Source organism: Oryctolagus cuniculus, chromosome 4 (genome assembly GCF_051225735.1).
Source record: "Oryctolagus cuniculus isolate XC-2025 breed Fujian yellow rabbit chromosome 4, ASM5122573v1, whole genome shotgun sequence".
Lineage (NCBI taxonomy): Eukaryota > Metazoa > Chordata > Mammalia > Lagomorpha > Leporidae > Oryctolagus > Oryctolagus cuniculus.
This window is the reverse complement of record NC_142870.1, coordinates 66,913,300-66,931,431: the sequence shown is the minus strand read 5'-3', so window position 1 is coordinate 66,931,431 and position 18,132 is coordinate 66,913,300. Positions and strand designations below refer to the sequence as shown.

Here is an 18,132-nt window from a genome sequence, read left to right as displayed (position 1 = left end):
TAAAAATTCTTTGGTTTACGTTTCTTTGTTTCACCTTATGTTTCTTGTACTTCTGTTTCACCTCTTAATTCTTTCTTTTTCTTTTTTTTTTTTTTTTTACAGGCAGAGTGGACAGTGAGAGAGAGAAACAGAGAGAAAGGTCTTCCTTTGCCATTGGTTCACCCTCCAATGGCCACTGCGGCCGGCGCACTGCACTGATCCGAAGGCAGGAGCCAGGTGCTTCTCCTGGTCTCCCTCGGGGTGCAGGGCCCAAGGACTTGGGCCATCCTCCACTGCACTCCTGGGCCACAGCAGAGAGCTGGCCTGGAAGAGGGGTAACCGGGACAGAATCCAGCGCCCCGACCAGGACTAGAACCCGGTGTGCCAGCGCCGCAAGGCGGAGGATTAGCCTATTGAGCCACGGCGCCAGCCCTCACCTCTTAAATCTTTTGAGCAAGGTTTTCTACTATCCTTCAAGTATTATATATAGAGTCTGGCTCTTAGATTCCATGAACTATTGATTGCATTACTTTCATTTTAACTAATGAGTGTTATGCTTTTTTGCAAATGAAAGAGTCTAATGCATTACCATTCCTAGACTAACTCTAAAAATTAAAAACAATTTCTGAGCATGATTTTCCCTGTGGAATCTTAAAACCATAAAAAAAAAAAAACAAAACAACTCTGTTGTGATTTTTAAACCACCTTATTAGAATGCCTCACTATTCAAGAACTCAAACACAGACCTATTAATCCCTCTCTCCACTTCCCTATAAGGTGTGTTTCACTACAAAGGAGAAGGGTCCTTGAGAAACGCAAATATTTACTATTATTTAAAGTAAGTTCATGATTACTAGTGATTTAAAATCTGGATACAGGAGTAAGCATTGTAGCACAGCGGGTTAAGCATCTATTGCAACATGGGGATACCATATTTGAGTGAGGGTTGGAATCCTGGTTGTGCTTCCAATCCAGCTTCCTGCTAGTGCATCTGGGAAAGCAGCAGGGAATGAACAAGGTACCTGGGCCCCTACCACCCATTTGGGAGACCTGGATGGAGTTACATACTCATGGCCACTGAAGCCATCTGGGGAGTGAGTGAGAGCTCTATCTCTCCCTTTCTCCTTCTCTCCCTCCCTCTTCCTTCCTCTCCCTCACAGCCTTTGTGTCACTTTGCCTTTCAAATAAATACAACTCTTTGGGGGAAAAAAAGCTGGAATATAAAGATACTAAGGGACACTAAAGAACTGAATATTCCATAATAGCAAGACTCAAACCTTGTCATAGGTTTGCCTGGGTACTGCACACTCTAGGAATCAAGGAAAACCACAGTAAAACAGAATGTTCTGTTTCTGCTCTGTATGTCTACTTGATTTGCAGCTTTTGTATCATTAGGTAATTAACTGAATTGAACTTAACTTTTGAGAGAAAGGGAGAAAGGGAGAGAGGGAGAGAGGGAGAGAGGGAGAGAGGGAGAGGGAGGCTTCTTTCCCTACCTGTATAGCTCCATGAAAACACCATAACCACGAAAACACCATAACCACAAAAACACAACTCTCTGAAGTCTTGGTTCCTATTTGAACAGGTATCCATTCAGTCACTATTCACAGAGTTCACAGAGGTTAAAAAGCATTTCTTTAAAGATTTTATTTATTTATTTGAAAGGCAGAGTTACAGAGAAGCAGAGGAAGAGAGAGAGAGAGAGAGAAAGAGAGAGAGGTCTTCCATCCGCTGATTCGTTCCCCAGATTTCCGCCAAGGGCTGGAGCTGTGCCGATCCAAAGGCAGCAGCCAGCCAGGAGATTCCTCCAGGTCTCCCACTCTCTTTGTAACTCTACCTCTAAAATAAATAAATAAAAATATTAATTCTAGTCACTAAAATCATCCAGTACAATCAGGCAAGAAAAATAAATAAATGGCATCCAGAGAAGAAAGGAAGAAATTAAGTGTCTTTATTTACAGAAAACACAACCATCTGTGTAAAAAATCAAATGTAACCTATAGAAAAACAACCACAAAAAGTGTTTTGCATTGACAGTGGTGGTCCGTAAGAAGGAAGTCATATACAAATCAACTTAATTTCTATATACTGTAGTAAAAATTCAGAAAATGAAATTTTTTAAATATCACTATTTTTTTTTTTTTTTTTTTTTGACAGGCAGAGTGGACAGTGAGAGAGAGAGACAGAGAGAAAGGTCTTCCTTTGCCGTTGGATCACCCTCCAATGGCCGCCGCTGCAGCCGGCGCACCGCGCTGATCCGATGGCAGGAGCCAGGAGCCAGGTGCTTTTCCTGGTCTCCCATGGGGTGCAGGGCCCAAGCACCTGGGCCATCATCCACTGCACTCCCTGGCCATAGCAGAGAGCTGGCCTGGAAGAGGGGCAACCGGGACAGAATCCGGCACCCCGACCGGGACTAGAACCCGGTGTGCCGGCGCCGCAAGGTGGAGGATTAGCCTATTGAGCCACGGCGCCAGCTTAAATATCACTATTTAGTGAAAGATCTCTGCAAGTGAGATCCCAGCAGAAAGAACAGGCCATCAAAGAAGGAGGTACCTTTCTCTGAAGGGAGGAGAGAACTTCCACTTTGACTATGACCTTGTCTAAATAAGATCAGTTTGTGAACTCAAGAGGCTTCCATAGCCTTGGCAACTCATGACAAGAGTCTAGGGTGATTACTGACGCCATAAACAAGAGTGTCAATTGTTAAGTCAACAACAGGAGTCACTGTGCACTTACTCCTCATGTAGGATCTCTGTCCTTAATGTGTTGTCCAATGTGAATCAATGCTATAACTAGTACTGAAACAGTACTTTATACTTTGTGTTTCTGTGTGGGTGCAACTTGTTGAAATCTTTACTTAATATATACTAAATTGATCTTCTGTATATAAAGATAATTGAAAATGAAAAAAAAATAACAATTTAGAATAGCACCACTCTCCCTCCAAAAAAAAAAAAAAGAAGAAGAAGAAATAAGGATGAAATAGTTAGGGATAACTCTGAACAAGTGTGTGTGGGGGGGGGGGCGGGTGTGGGACTAAATACTTTAAACTCAAAACTTGCTGAGAATAATTAAAGATCTAAATAAATATACTTTATTCATGAGTCAGAAAACCCCTTTTTTTTTTTTTAAAGATTTATTTATTTTTTGAAAGTCAGTTACAGAGAGAAAGGAAGAGACAGACAGACAAGGATTTTCCATCCTCTGCTTCACTCCCCAGACTATCATAATGGGCCAGGCCGACGCCAGAAGCCAGGAAATTCTTCCAGGTCTCCCAAGTGGATGGCACTTGGGCCATAATCCAATGTTTTTCCTAGGCCAACAGCAGGGAGCTGGATAGGAAATGGAGCAGCCAGGATCCAAACTGGTGCTCATATAGGATGCCAGTGTCACAAGTGGTAGTTTTTACCCAGTACACCATAATGCTGGCCCCCTCAATATTCTTGACATTAATTGTATCTAAATTGATCTATAGATTCAATGCAATCAAAACCCCATCAGGCCTTTAATAGAAATTGACAAGTTGTTTCTAAAATTTTTATGAAAATGCAAATTTTTGTGACCTTGTGTTAGGCAGATGCTCATATTTTGTAGATATGGCAGTAAAAGTATAATCAGTGGACTTCATCAAAATTAAAAATTTCTGTTCATCAAAAGATACTCGATCTACTCACTGGGAGAAAATCTTAGCAAAAATGTATTATCTGGCGGCTGACGCTGAGTAAAGCTGCAGCCTGCAGTGCTGGCATCCCATACAGGCACTGGTTCAAGTCCTGGCTGTTCCACTTTTGATCCAGTTCTCTGCTATGGCCTGGGAAAGCAGTAGAAGATGGCCCAAGTTCTTGGCCCCTGCACCTGTGTGGGAGACCCAGAAGAAGCTCCTGGCTTTGAATTGGTTCAGCTCCAGCCATCGCAGCAATTTGGGAAGTGAACCAGCGGATGTCTCTGCTTTTGCCTTTCTGTAATTCTACCTTTCAAATAAATAAGTAAATTTTTTTTAAAAAGTATTATCTGGGAAAAGATTTATATCTGATGAGAATAAAAATACATAAAGAACTCTAAAAACTTCATAAGAAAATAAGCTAACAAAGTGAGCAAAAGATTTGACTTGATACATCACCAAATACATGAATGAACTCAGGAAAAGATGCTCAATATCATAAGGAAAATGCAAAGTAAGATCACAAAAAATTCCACCATTTACCTATTAGAATGGTTAAATAATAAAAAAAAAAAACCTGACAAGATCAATTGTTGGGAGAAAAACTGTATGAATTATATGAATTAGACCTGTCCTGCATTGCTGGTTGCACTGTAAAATAGTGCAACCACACTGAAAGATACTTGGCAATTTCTAAAAGTTAAACGTGTATCTTATGATCCACTCATATTACTCTTGTGCCTTTACTCATTAGAAAAGGAGGCATACGTTCATATACAATGCCTTGTACATACATATTCATAGAAACTTTATTAATAATAACCCAAAACTGGAAACAACCCAAATGTCCATCAATAAGTGAATGAATAAACAAACTGTGGTATACTCATAAAATGAAATAGTATCTGCAATAAAATGGAATACCTAGTCACTTTCCTATATACTGACAGTAAACAAGTGAAATCTAAAATTTAAAATACATTATCATTTACATTAGCAACCTTAATACTGAAATACTTAAATTCTTCTGAGTTCTACAAATTTTTCTTACATTTCCTATTTCTGTGGGTCTGATTTTTCCTTTAGTGCCCTTTCATTAGAAAAATTCAACTCATCTAAGATCCATCTTAAGGGCTGGCACTGGGCCACAGTGGGTTAACGCTCTGGCCTGAAGTGCCAGCATCCCATATGGGCGCCGGTTCGAAACCCAGCTGCTCCACTTCCGATCCAGCTCTCTGCTATGGCCTGGGAAAGTAGTAGAAGATGGTCCAAATCCTTGAGCCCCTGCACCTGCGTGGGGGACCCAGAGGAAGCTCCTGGCTCCCGGCTTCGGCTCAGCGCAGCTCTGGCCATTGCAGCCAAATGGGAAGTGAACCATCAGATGGAAGACCTCTCTCTCGCTCTGCCTCTTCTCTCTCTGTGTGACTCTGACTTTCAAATAAATAAATAAATCTTAAAAAAAAAAAAAAGATCCATCTTAAATGCTGCAATTCACCCACAAATTACCTACACAAAATTAGAAGCAGTTTATGTTTAGCAGAAGGAAAAATTCATTTCCAGATATAGTTTTTCTTACTCTCTATATTTCTGTCATTTCAAAGTCTCATTTTAAGTTTGTACCAATTTGGTGACTTATGAAAGTGATGTGTCTCAATTTGCCTTGGAATGTTTAGGTTTACAACTGTTATTCTGGCATAATGTTGTCATTCTGAAAAATATTTTGGCTTGAATTTCAAATTATATGAGAACTCTATAACATCCATTGCCTTGTACATTTTATTTCCTCTTTATATTCTCAATTCTTGGATGTCAGAGGCTCTACTACTTTCTAAATTATAGTAAACAGTGGTTAATATTCAATGATCGAAACTCAATTAAATTTGAGTTTAAACTCAATTAATATTTGAGTTCTTAGTATCTGCATTGCACCCTATATTTTGTTCATATTCATTTACTTCTTTTTCTGAATTTTTCTTAGATTATCTAGTCACTTAACCCCAATGCTTATCAATTTTACACCAGCCTTAACTCTAAGGTCAGTCCAGCAAAATCTTAATTCTAAATCCCAGTCCCACACATTCTGTGAACTTAACTCTCAGCATTAGTTTTATCCGAACCTCAAACAATTCTAGCAATTCTTTCTTCAGTGCTTAATTGGTGCCCATTCAAGCACTTGAGTGTTGTAAGTTTTATGGAAACCTTTTTAATTCAGTGATAAAAGTCCATTTTATAGGTTATAAAACAGGCTCAAGTACCAAGAGTCACATTGGTAGTAATTTAAAAATTTGTGCATTCTTCAATTTGTGTTAGTTTGGCTCCAAAGTTCTTGAGGGTTGTTGTTTTTTTTTTTTTTTTTTTTTTTTTTTTTTTTTTTTAATTCTACCCTGATATACATCCATGGCTTTAAGTTGTATTCTTAGGCTTGGGTGATAATAAGCCCCATCTGCTTGTTTACAGATGCTCCCTTTGAAACAATAAACTTGAGTTTTTGGATTATTCATGTATGTTGGTTTCACAGGTACTTCTAGAAGTTCGTGAAAAAGCAGAATTAAAAGACAAGTTTATTTTGGTGCAAAATTATTTTGAAATCCATGCACAATTTACATTTTTCCATATTTTGATGACCCCTCATACATGTATATGTAAAATTTTACCTGGCTCATTACAGAAGGATATTATGTATGAGAATTACATGAATGTCTTCAAAGCACTAACTCTTCTTGTATCCTTCCAAGTAAGCAGTTACCTGCTTTCTGTCACTTTAAAGTGGTCCACTTCCTAGTGTTTTAAGTAAATGGAATCCTACCATATGTACTTTTCTGTGTGACTTCTTTTGGCACAATTATTTTCAGATTCATGTGGTGGCAGGCATGTGTAAGTTTATTTCTTGTACTGCTCTGTAGTATTTTACTGTATAGGTATTCCTTTTGTTTAAAAAGCTTTATATTTTAGTGTTTTCATTCACAGCAAAACTGAATAAAAGATTCAGAGTATCCCCATATTCCCTGCCCTCAAGCACTTTCCTACTAACAGCAGCCTATGCCAGACTGGCATATTTGTTATACTTGAGGAAGCTACACTGACACACTGTTATCACCCAAAGCTATTAGTTTACATTAGGATTTACTCTCAGTGATGTATATTCCATGGGTTTTGACAACTGTATAATTAATTTGAAATAAAAACATTATCATTAACATTAGCAACCTTTACAATGTAATGCCTAATAAAATGTACACAAGTTCTATATGCAGAAATCTACAAAACTCTCAAGGAATCAAAGAAATAGTAAATAGGAGGGATGTTCTATGATGATGGACAGCAAGACTCACTATATTCAAGATGTCAGTTCTTTCCATCTATATATTCAATGCAAACCAAATCAAAATCTCTGCAAGTTATATGGTGGATATAAACAAATTGGTTGTAAGGTTTACACAGAGAATCAAAATATCTAGAATAATTATCACACTATGGACAGAGAGACTCAACAATGGACCAACACCATCTGTTTCCTAGGTTTACTATAGGGGTAGGCACTGTGGCACACCAAGGAAGAAAAACCAGAGACTCACAGAAACAAAAAATGCAAGGTAAATTCATAGAAGCCAGGCTGGGCCGGCGCCACAGCTCACTAGGCTAATCCTCCGCCCGGTCAAGGCGCCGGATTCTTTCCTCGTTGCTCCTCTTCCAGTCCAGCTCTCTGCTGTGGCCCAGGAGTGCAGTGGAGGATGGCCCAGGTCCTTGGGCCCTGCACATGCATAGGAGACCAGGAGGAAGCACCTGGCTCCTGGCTTCGGATCAGCGCAGCGTGCCGGCCACAACGCACTGACCATAGCGGCCATCTGGGGGGTGAACCAATGGAAAAAGGAAGACCTTCTCTCTCTCTCTCTCTCTCTCTCTCTCTCTCTCTCTAACTCTGCCAGTCAAAAAAAAAAAAAAAGTCAGGCTGAGGAGGAGGGAGGCATGCCCTTTGCCCATCCGGAGCTAAGAGCCTTATCAGTCAAACTATAAATAATCAGCAGAGAAAACAGGAAATTCTGTAGGGTGAAAATATAGGAAGCCAAAATAATTAGCAGGAATTTTTTGGGGAAAATTCATCTGCAGTTCACAGAGAAAAGTGGAAAAAAGAAATCACATATGCAGAAAGAATAATTAGGACCAGCGCTGTGGTGCAGCAGGTAAAGCCATCACCTGCAGTGTCGGCATCCCATATAGGCACCAGCTCGAGTTCTGGTCACTCCACTTCCCACCCAGCTCCCTGTTAATGTGCCTGGGGAGATGGCCAAGCCTTTGGGCCTCTGCACCCACGTTGGAGATCCAGAGGAAGCTTCTGGCTCCTGGCTGCAGATCAGCCCAGCTCTGGGTCATTGTGGCCATTTGGGGAGTGAACCAGCAGATGAAAAACCTCTCTGTCTCTCTCTGCCTCTGCCTCTCTTTAACTCTGCTTTTCAAACAAATAAATAAATAAATCAGTTTTTTAAAAAAATCCTTAAAAAAAGAAATAAAGAATAATTAGAAGATGTGAACCTGTGAATGCAATCTTTATTTGGAAAATGTAATTAAGAGCCTCAGGATAAGATCACCCAGGATTATCTGTGTAGACCTTAAATCCAATGACATGGGACCTTACAAAAGACACAGAGAAGACAGAGAGTAAGAAAGTGAAGTCCATGAAATGACAAAGGGAGGCATTGGAGTTACGCAAATCAGAAACCAAGGAACCTCAGTAGCCAGCAAAAGCTAGAAGAAACAAGGAATGGAGTCCTCCCTGCAGCTACTGGCGGGAGCATAGCCTTGCCAACACCTTGTTTTCTGCAATTTCACACTCCAAAACTATGAAATAAATTTGTTTTTAGTTACCAAGTTTACCACGATTAGTTACAGCAGCTCTAGAAATATACTAAAATAGACTACTCAGCTAAACAAGGCATAAGATAAGAATGTCAGGAAAAAACAATGACAATACAAATGCAAACAGAAAAAATGCTTAGACTTGTTAATGACTCGCAAGTCCTAGAATCAACTCAAATTGTTCCTACTAGCAGTTGACATGTTCCTACATATACAGACTCTAAGACACTATTGGAGCTCATAAAAGAGTTTGATAAAGTAGCAGGATACAAAATTAACACACAAAAATCAATAGCCTTTGTATACACAACACTAGGGCTGAGAAAGAACCTCTAAGACCAATCCTATTCACAATAGCTACACACACACAAAAAAAAATGAAAACCCTTGAATAAATTTAATCAAGGAGGTAAAAGATCCCTGTGATGAAAATTACAAAACATTAAAGAAAGAAATCAAAGACAAAAAAAGGGAAAAATCTTCCATGTTCATGGATTGGAAGAATTAATACCATCAAAATGTACATACTACCAAAAGCAATGTACAGATTCAATGTGATCCCAATCAAAATACCAATGGCATTCTTCTCAGTTTTAGGAAAAAAACAATACTAAATTTCACGTGGAGGGGCAGCACAGCAGGTTAAAGCCCCAGCCTGCAGCGTCAGCATCCCAAATGGGCGTTGGTTTTAGTGCAGGATGCTCCACTTCCAATCCGGCTCCCTGCTAATACATTTGGAAAAGCAGCAGAGCATGGTGAGTCCTTGCATCCATCCCTGCACCTACGTGGAAGACTCAGAAAAAGCTCCTGGCTCCTGGTTTCAGATCGACTCAGCTCCAGCCACTGTGGCATCTGGGGAGGGAACCAGCGGATGGAAGACTCTGTCTACCTGCTTCTGTAATTCTGTCAAACAAATAAAACAACTCTTAAAAGAAAAAAATCATATGGAAACACAAAACACTGAATAGTTAAAGCGATCTCAAACAACAGAAACAAAGCCTGAGGCATTACAATACTAGATTTCAAAACATACTATAGGACAGTTATAATCAAAACAGCCTGGAACTGGCACAAAAATAGACATATAAACCAATGGAACAGAGTAGAAACTCCAGAAGTCAATCCACGCACTTACATACAAGCAACTAATCTTGACAAAGGGGCTAAAAGCAACCCCTGGAGGAATGACATTGTCTTCAACAAATGATGCTGCAAAGATTGGATCTCTACATCAGAAGTATGATACAAGGCCCCTACCTTACACCTTACACAAAAATCAACTCAAAAGGGATCAAGGATCTAAATCTACAACCTGATACAATTAAGTTACTAGAGAACATTGGCAAAACTCTGCAAGACATTGGCACAAAAACTTCTTGGAAAACCCAGAAGCACAGGCAATCAAAGCCAAAATTGACAAAAGGGGGTTACATCAAGCTGAGAAGTTTTTGTACTACAAAAGAAACAATCAACAAAGCAAAGAGAAGAGGCGACCAACAGAATGGGAGAAAATATTGGCAAACTATGCAACTGATAAAGGATTAATATCCAGAATCTACAAGAGCTCAAGAAACTCAACAACAACAGAACAATCCAGTTAAGAATTGGACAAACAACTTAAACAGGCATTTTTCAAAAGAAGAAATTGAAATGGCCAACAGGCACATGAAAAAATACTCAGGATCACTAGCCATCAGGGAAATGCAAATCAAAACCACAATGAGGTTTCACCTCACCCCAGTAATAATGACTCTCATACAGAAATCAACAAACAATAAATGCTGGTGAGGATGTGGGGGAAAAGGTACCCTAATCCACTGTTGGTGAGAATGTAAAGTAGTACAGCCACTGTAGAAGACAGTATGGAGATACCTCAGAAAGCTGAAAATAGATATACCACATGACCCAGACATCCCACTCCTGCAAATTTACCCAAAGGAAATTAAAATCAGCATATGAAAGAGTTATCTGTACCCGCATGTTTACTGCAATTCAATTCACAATTGCTAAGATTTGGAATGAATCCCTATGTCCATCAGCTGATGACTGGATAAAGAAATTGTGGCATATATATGTATATATATATACATATATATGTATATATTTTATATGTATAAAATATATATGTACATATATATATATAAACACACAGTACGAAATACTACTCAGCCATAATAAAAAAAAAAAAACATAAAATAGTGTCTTTTGCAACAGAATGGATGCAACTGGAAACCATTATACTTAGTGAAATAAACCAGTCTCAAAGAGACAAATACTGTGTGTTTTCCAATCTGTGGTAACTAATAAAGTACCAAAAATGTAAATATAGGCATGAAATTGACATTTTGAGATTCGATGACTGTTTATAGCCCCTATGTCTTTTGTTGAGGCACAGTGTTTTTTTCTTAATATTTGTTGAACTCTTTACTTAATGTAGAGTTACTCTTACAACTATAAACTGAAAGATCATTATAAAAGTTAAGAAAAGGAATAAGAGCAAGGAGGAGGAAGGGTAGGAGCATGCGCAGGAGTGGGGGTAGTGTGGGAAGTACCACTAAGTTCCTAAATCTGTATATGTGAAATGTTTAACTTAAAATAAAATCTAAATAAATAAGTAAATTCAAAATAAAAAGTAAATAAAGGAAAAATAAGGTGAAGAGTGGAAGGTACAAAAAAAAAAAAAAAAAGTCCTAGAATCAACAGTAGGCATTGTGGTGCAGTGAGTTAAGCCCCTGCTTGGGATGCCTGCATCCCATGTTAGAATGTCAGTTTATGTCCCAGCTATTCTATTTCTATCCAGCTTCCTGCTAATACATCTTGGGGGGAAGCATATGATGGCTCAAGTATCTGAGAAGCTGCCACCCATGTGGGAGACCCAGACTGAGCTCTTGGCTCCATACAAAGAAAAGCACAAGTGTATCATCAGTAAATCTCAGATTTTTCATCTAGAAAAGGAAGAATCTGAGTAGAATAGTGGATTTCAAATTATTCTCCAAGGATGGCTCAAGTGCTTTGGGCCTTGCACCCGCTTGGGAGACCAGGAAGAAGCACCTGGCTCCTGGCTTCGGATCGGCGCAACTCTGGCCGTGGCAGCCATTTTAGGGGTGAACCAACAGAAGGAAGACCTTTCTCTCTGTCTCTCTCACTGTCTAACTCTGCCTGTCAAAAAAAAAAAAAAAAAATTATTCTACATTTCTAACTGCAATAATGTAACACAATGAAGGAGCTAGGAAAAGTACTACAAGAGAATTTTTTTTAATTCTTATACATTTTTGTATTCTATATTAACTACAAATTAAAAAAAAATTTGTCTTTTTGAGACTGGCTTATTTCACCAAGCATAATGACTTCCAGTTGTATCCATTAGGTTGTGAAAAACAGGAGGATTTCATTTTATTTTATGGCTGAGTAGTATTCCATTATCCAGTCATCAAAAAAAAAAAAAAAAGAATTTCAAAACAGGGCTCACAGTTTCTATCCATCTCACAGTTTCTATCTAGCTCCATTTTTATATATGAAAAATTATTTAAAAGAAGGGTTTGAAAGAAAGAGGAGCTGAATATTATCAGATACCTGAAGTTCCTCTCCACACTCTTTGGCAATGTGTTGGTTCTTTCTTTTCCATTGCAAATCAAAAACAGCCAAAGTTAGATGCATAAATTTATAGCATAGTCTAACCACTCTATTTTCTTCTACTATACTTCCCATAAAGCATCTCATAGCCAATATTCATTATCTTTTGAATCTGGTTATTTAAAAAAGCATTCAATATAAGAAACCTCAAAAAGGTGGTGTTTAAGAGATTTTCCACTGATTTAGTTACCCTAAAATCCTATCCTTGGGAAGGGCTTCTTGCAAGGGTGGTCCGTACATGGCACCCATCAGGGACCTTTGGGGGGGTTCCTACTATTAGTTGTTAGTAATAGTTGACAAAACCTAAACTGTTCCTCAAAAAACATAGTGTACACTGAATATCACTTGCTTCTGGGAATCTAGAATTTGCATGTGCTAGTAGACAAGGGGTGCCTTAAGGAACACCTCCCAATAAAAAAACTCTGTATGCTGAGTCTAGTGAGCTTCCCTGGTTAGCAACGATTCACATGTGTTGTCACAACCTATTTCTGGAGGAATTAAGTGCATCCTGTTTGACTCTAGTAGAGGCCTCTGGGAGCTTCTGCCCAGTTTTCCCAGACTTTGCCTCCTGCCCCTACACTGATTGTATCTGGTATCCTTTTGTTATAATGAATAAGAGTCTTGTTTACGACTATATCCTGAATCCTGTGTTCTGTAAGTTCTCCCAGAGAATTAGTGAATCTGATAGTACTCTTAAGGACTTTCCAATGTATCTTTTAAACTAGAAAGCACAAAACAGCTCTTCATTAATACTGAGAAAAACATGGCATAGAGACAAAAAGCAACATAAAAAAGTAAAACTGATATGACAAAGTTAATAGGAATACGTTAACATTTTCCATTTATATTTTCTATTTCAAATATTCAGTTATGATGTCTAAAAGGGGGGCAATACCTTATGAGAAAAATACTGCTAAGTGTAAAAGCCCAGTAGGCATAAAAATAAGCCAATATGCATAAAATAACAAATTCTAAGTAATAGAAAAGTCAGGAGTCCAGGTCTGTTTCTTCATATTTAATGTTACATAGAGTCATAACATATTTTTAATATGTAAATTATATTAGAAGAAATATGGTAACTATAATGTGAACTCTTAAAGCAGAGACCCCATCTACAGGATAACTACCTCACACAAGTGAGAAGGCAATGCAAGTTATGACACAAAAAAACAGGTTAATAAGTGTGGGCATTTTGTGCAGCAGTTAGGTGGCGATATGGGATGCCCACCTCCCTTATCAGAGTCCCTGGGTTCAAATCATGATTCTGCTTCTCAGTCTAGCTTCCTGATAATATACACCCTCCTAGGCAGCAGATAATGGCTTAAGTACTGGGTCCCTGACACCCACAAAGGAAACCCACATTGAGTCCAAGCTTTTGGCTTCAGTATGGCCCAACCTGGACTACTGCAGACATTTGAAGAATGAATCAGCAGATGGAAGATCCTCTCCCCTCACACCCTCTCTCCTTCTCTCCCTCTCTCTCCCTCTCTCTCTGTGTGTGTGTGTGTGTGTGTGTGTGTGTGTCTGCTTCTCTGTCATTCAATTCAAATAAATTGAAAATACATTTTTAATGTAAAAGATGAAACTGACATACAGGGGGAAAAATAGCTAACAGATTTTAAAAAGAACCATTTATGTTTTTTCTACATTTCATGCACTTTCAAGTATCTACACTAAAATGTTGTAAACTCAAAGCTTCTAGAAAAAGCATGAAGACTTTTTTTATTTTATTTGGTCAAAGAGAGTCACAAAACATGTAATACTTAATTTTGTGCAAAAATTCCTTTTAAATAGTTTTATACCATGGAGCTGTGTGCCTTGCACACTTACTACTTCTCAGCTCTAAATGCACCCCTCTATTGATGCTCTGTGATAAACAGAATTTAAGTATTTCTCCTCTAATGTGAACATGTTGCTATACTTTCTTAGGAGATGGTGCTAAAGATATAGCAGGAAGAAAATGCTATGAGAACTAACAGAAAAGGTCATCAGGGTTGAAAGATACAAAATCAATACTAAAACTTAATTGCATCCCTATAAACTAGCAATAAACAGTCTGAAGATGAAATTAAGACAATTACACTAACAGCAACAAAATGAACAAATGTGAATAAATTTAAAAGTACAAAATTTATGCTAAAAATTACAGAACAGTGTTAAAAATTAAAGAAAGCCTAAATAAATGGAAAGTTATCCTGTGTTCATGTGTAAGATGTAATATGTTAAAATCTCCAATCTCCAAATTGTTGATCTACAGATCAACATCATCTCTATCAAATTCAAGTGGAAATTAATGGGACTAATAGCCAACTTTAAAAAGAGAACAAATTTAGAAGACTAGCACTTACCAATTTCAAAATTATCTTCAATAATGAAAACTGTGTGGCAACTCTAAAGTAATGAAAACTGTGATGCTAAAGATAGACATACGGTTCAACAGAATAGTACAGAATGTCCAGAATTTCTGATCAGTTAATTTCAACACGGCTACCAAATTAATTCAATGAGGAAAGAATAATCTTTTTAACAAATAGTTTTGCAATAATTGGATACCTGTATTTTTAAAAAAGTAAAGTTGTAACCCTCCCTGACATCAAAATTAAAAATTCAATCAAATGAATGACAGGACTAAATGTAGGAGCTAAAACTATATAAGTCCTAGAGGAAAACAAAGTAGTAATTCTTAAGGAACTTGATTTAAGCAAAGCCTCAGTTATGACACCAAAAGAACAAGTAAGGATAAAAAAATCAAATGCACTGAACTCATAAAAATTAAAGACTTTTGTGTTAAAACAGAAATCAAAAAAGTGAAAATAAACCTACAAACTGAAGGAAAATATTTGTAGATCACATACCTAAGGTACTTGTCTCTGAATAAAAAAAAAAAAAAACACTCTACAACATGAGTAAAGGATCTGAATAGACATGTCATCAAAGAAGAAATACAGATGATCAAGAAGCAAACGAGAGGCTGGCTCTGTGTCGTAGTGGGTAAAGCTGCTATCTGCAGTGCCAGCATCCTTTACGGGCACCAGTTCGAGTTCTGGCTGCTCCACTTGCAATCCAGCTCTCTGCTATGGCCTGGAAAAGTAGTGGAAGATGGCCCAAGTGCTTGGATCCCTGCACCAGTGTGGGAGACCAGGAAGAAGCTCCCAGCTTTGGATCAGCCCAGCTCTAGCTGCTGCAGCCATTTGGGGAGTGAACCAGCAGATGGAAGACCTAACTCTCCCCCCTCCCTCTGCCTCTCTGTAACTCTGCTTTTCAAGTAAATCTTTATACAAAAAAAAAAAAAAAAAAAAAGCAGCAGCAAATGAAAATTCATCCAAGATCATTAGCCATCATGGAAATGAAAATCAAAGTAACAAATACTATACCACCTGACACCCACTAGATGGCTATAATCAAAAAGACAAATGGGGTGGGCATTTGGCCTAGCAGTTAAGAAATAGCAACACCCCATATCACAGCACCTGGGTTCAAGTACTGAATCTGCTCCCAATTCCAACTTACTACTAATGGAGGCAGCAGGGATTGCTCAAATATATGGATACCTGACATCCATGTGGCAGACATGGATTGAGTTCACAGCTCATGAGAGAGATCTTCCATCCACTGGTTCACTCCCGAGATGACCAGATGGCCAGGACCAAGCCAGGCAGAAGCCAGGAGCTAGGGATTTCTTTCAGGTCTCCCACGTGGGTATCATTTTCCGCTGCTTTTCCCGGGCCACTGGCAGGGAGCTGGATTGAAAATGGAGCAGGCAGGACAAGGACCAGCCCATATGGGATGCCGGCATTGCAGGCAGCAGCTTTACACACTATGTCGCAATGCCAGCCCCAAGCTCCTTCTTAGGCCTGGCCCAGCCCCATCTGTTTTGGGCATTTAAGGACGGAACCAGATAAAAAAATAAAGTACTTTTATAAGGATGGGAGAAAGCTTTTGTAATGATGGGAATGTAATGTGAATTCCTTTTGGAGAACAATTTAGCAAGATAGTTACCAACAGACCCTGCAATTTCACTTCAAAGTAGGTATCAAAGTGAAATATACATGATCACACAAGTATGTATATGTCAATGTTTACCATAGCATTAAACATAATAGACCAAAATAGAAATAACCCTAATGACAAACAACTGATAACTAAATAAAACATGGTATATCCACACTACAGTAAAATTTACAATAAAAAATTAAGAACTTATATTTGCTACAACATGGAATGAACCTTGAAAAGATTACACTAACAGAAACAAACCAGACACAATATTTTATGGTGACATTTATATGAAATGTGACAAGTAAGTCTATAAAGTCACAAAATAAATCAGTTTATTGTTTAGTGTTGGGAAAGGTGAAGTAAAATGGAAAATGACTGCTTTAGTGGGGAGAGTGATAAAAATGACAGCAATGATGGCTTGTACAATTCTGTGATTATATTAAAATGACTAAATTACATAATTTAAATCAGTGAATTGTAAGGCATGCAAATTACAGCAATAAAGCTATTATATATTTTTAAAAAGGAAAAACTAAGTTGATACACACAAAATTTTAATCAACAGATTTGCACTAAATACAAATACCATTCAAACAAAAGAAAAGGGATCCAGATACAAAGAAACCTCAGCAATGAAGAAACAAAGAAATGAGGATGCCAAATAATTTGAAAAATAGAAAAGGGAAAAAATAAACACCTACTGTGTAAGACAATAAAAATGCCTTTTAAGATAGACACAGACACAACAGCATTAATGCAAAATAAAGTGTCTGACAGTTTCTATGCCGTTTGGGAAATAATAACATATGAGAATGTAAAATCAGCACTCCCTAACTGCAGGTTTCACATCAGCAGATTCAACCAACTACAGATTGGTAATGTTCAGGGAAAAAACTGCATCCACATGTATAGATATTTTTTCTTGCCATTATTTCCTAAACAAGACAGTGTATCGCTACTATTTACATGGTGTTTGTTGTATGAGTTATTTAAGTAATACAGAGATTATTTAAAGCATGTAAGAAGTTGAATGTTGGCCATATAAAAACACCATGTTCTTTTATGAACTGGACTTAAGCTTTTACAGATTTTGGTATCTGGGTGAAGTCTTGGAAACCAACACCCCCACCCCAGTCTCACACACACAAACTACCATGCCCCGATCTCTAGCATTATTTCTTACCTTAAAGTCTACCTTGCTAATCCTATTGTTGATACAATTTGAAATCTCTAGTGCAGCCATAAAGTGAATAGTAAAAGAACCAACAATTTTATAAGGGGACGGGGTAGAATAGAATTAAAAAAAACACAAAGGAAAGCAAAGGATGAATGAGTGAAACAAAGAGCTTTTTGCAAAGTAGAGAGTGAAATGTGAAATAACAAAATTAAATATAAAATTAATTATAATAACTAAATGTGCTACATCAAAGATAAAGCCCAGCAGAATGAATTTTTAAAATATATGCTATTTACAAGAGACTTAAAGTTGAAAACAGAAAGATCAAAAGAAAAAGTTGTGAAAAAGATATATGCAAACACTCGCCAATTAACCTAATATGGCAATGCTAAAACCAGAAAATGTAGACTTTAAACTAGAAGTAATGCTAAACACAGATGGCCACTTAATAATGATAAAAGAATCAATCCCAGAAAGATACAGTGATTCCAAATTTGATTGTACCTCATCACTTCACCACAAACCACACAGCAAAAATTCACAGAATTACAAGGAAAATTAGACAAAACCACATCATGCTATATGACTTTAGTACACCTCTCAGTATTTAATTGTTATAGAAAAAAATCTGAAAGGATGAAAAATGTGAAAATGCAACCAACCTGATCAAACTGATACACACAGAGAGAAAGAACACTTCACCCAACAAATGCAATGTACATTCTTTTCAAGTGTGTATAGAATTTGGATGTTAATATATACATTTTTTTATTTGAAAGACAGTTAGACAGTGAGAGAGAGAGAGACAGAGAGAAAGATCTTCCTTCCA

The 18,132-nt window shown here is 37.8% G+C and overlaps 1 protein-coding gene across 6 annotated transcripts in view; it reads right to left on the bottom strand.

Moving 5' to 3' along the window:
• The window catches only part of NECTIN3 (nectin cell adhesion molecule 3), a 149,938-nt gene that overhangs the window by 111,129 nt on the left and 20,677 nt on the right, over nucleotides 1-18,132 (bottom strand). The gene's annotated exons all lie outside the window — the stretch shown is intronic.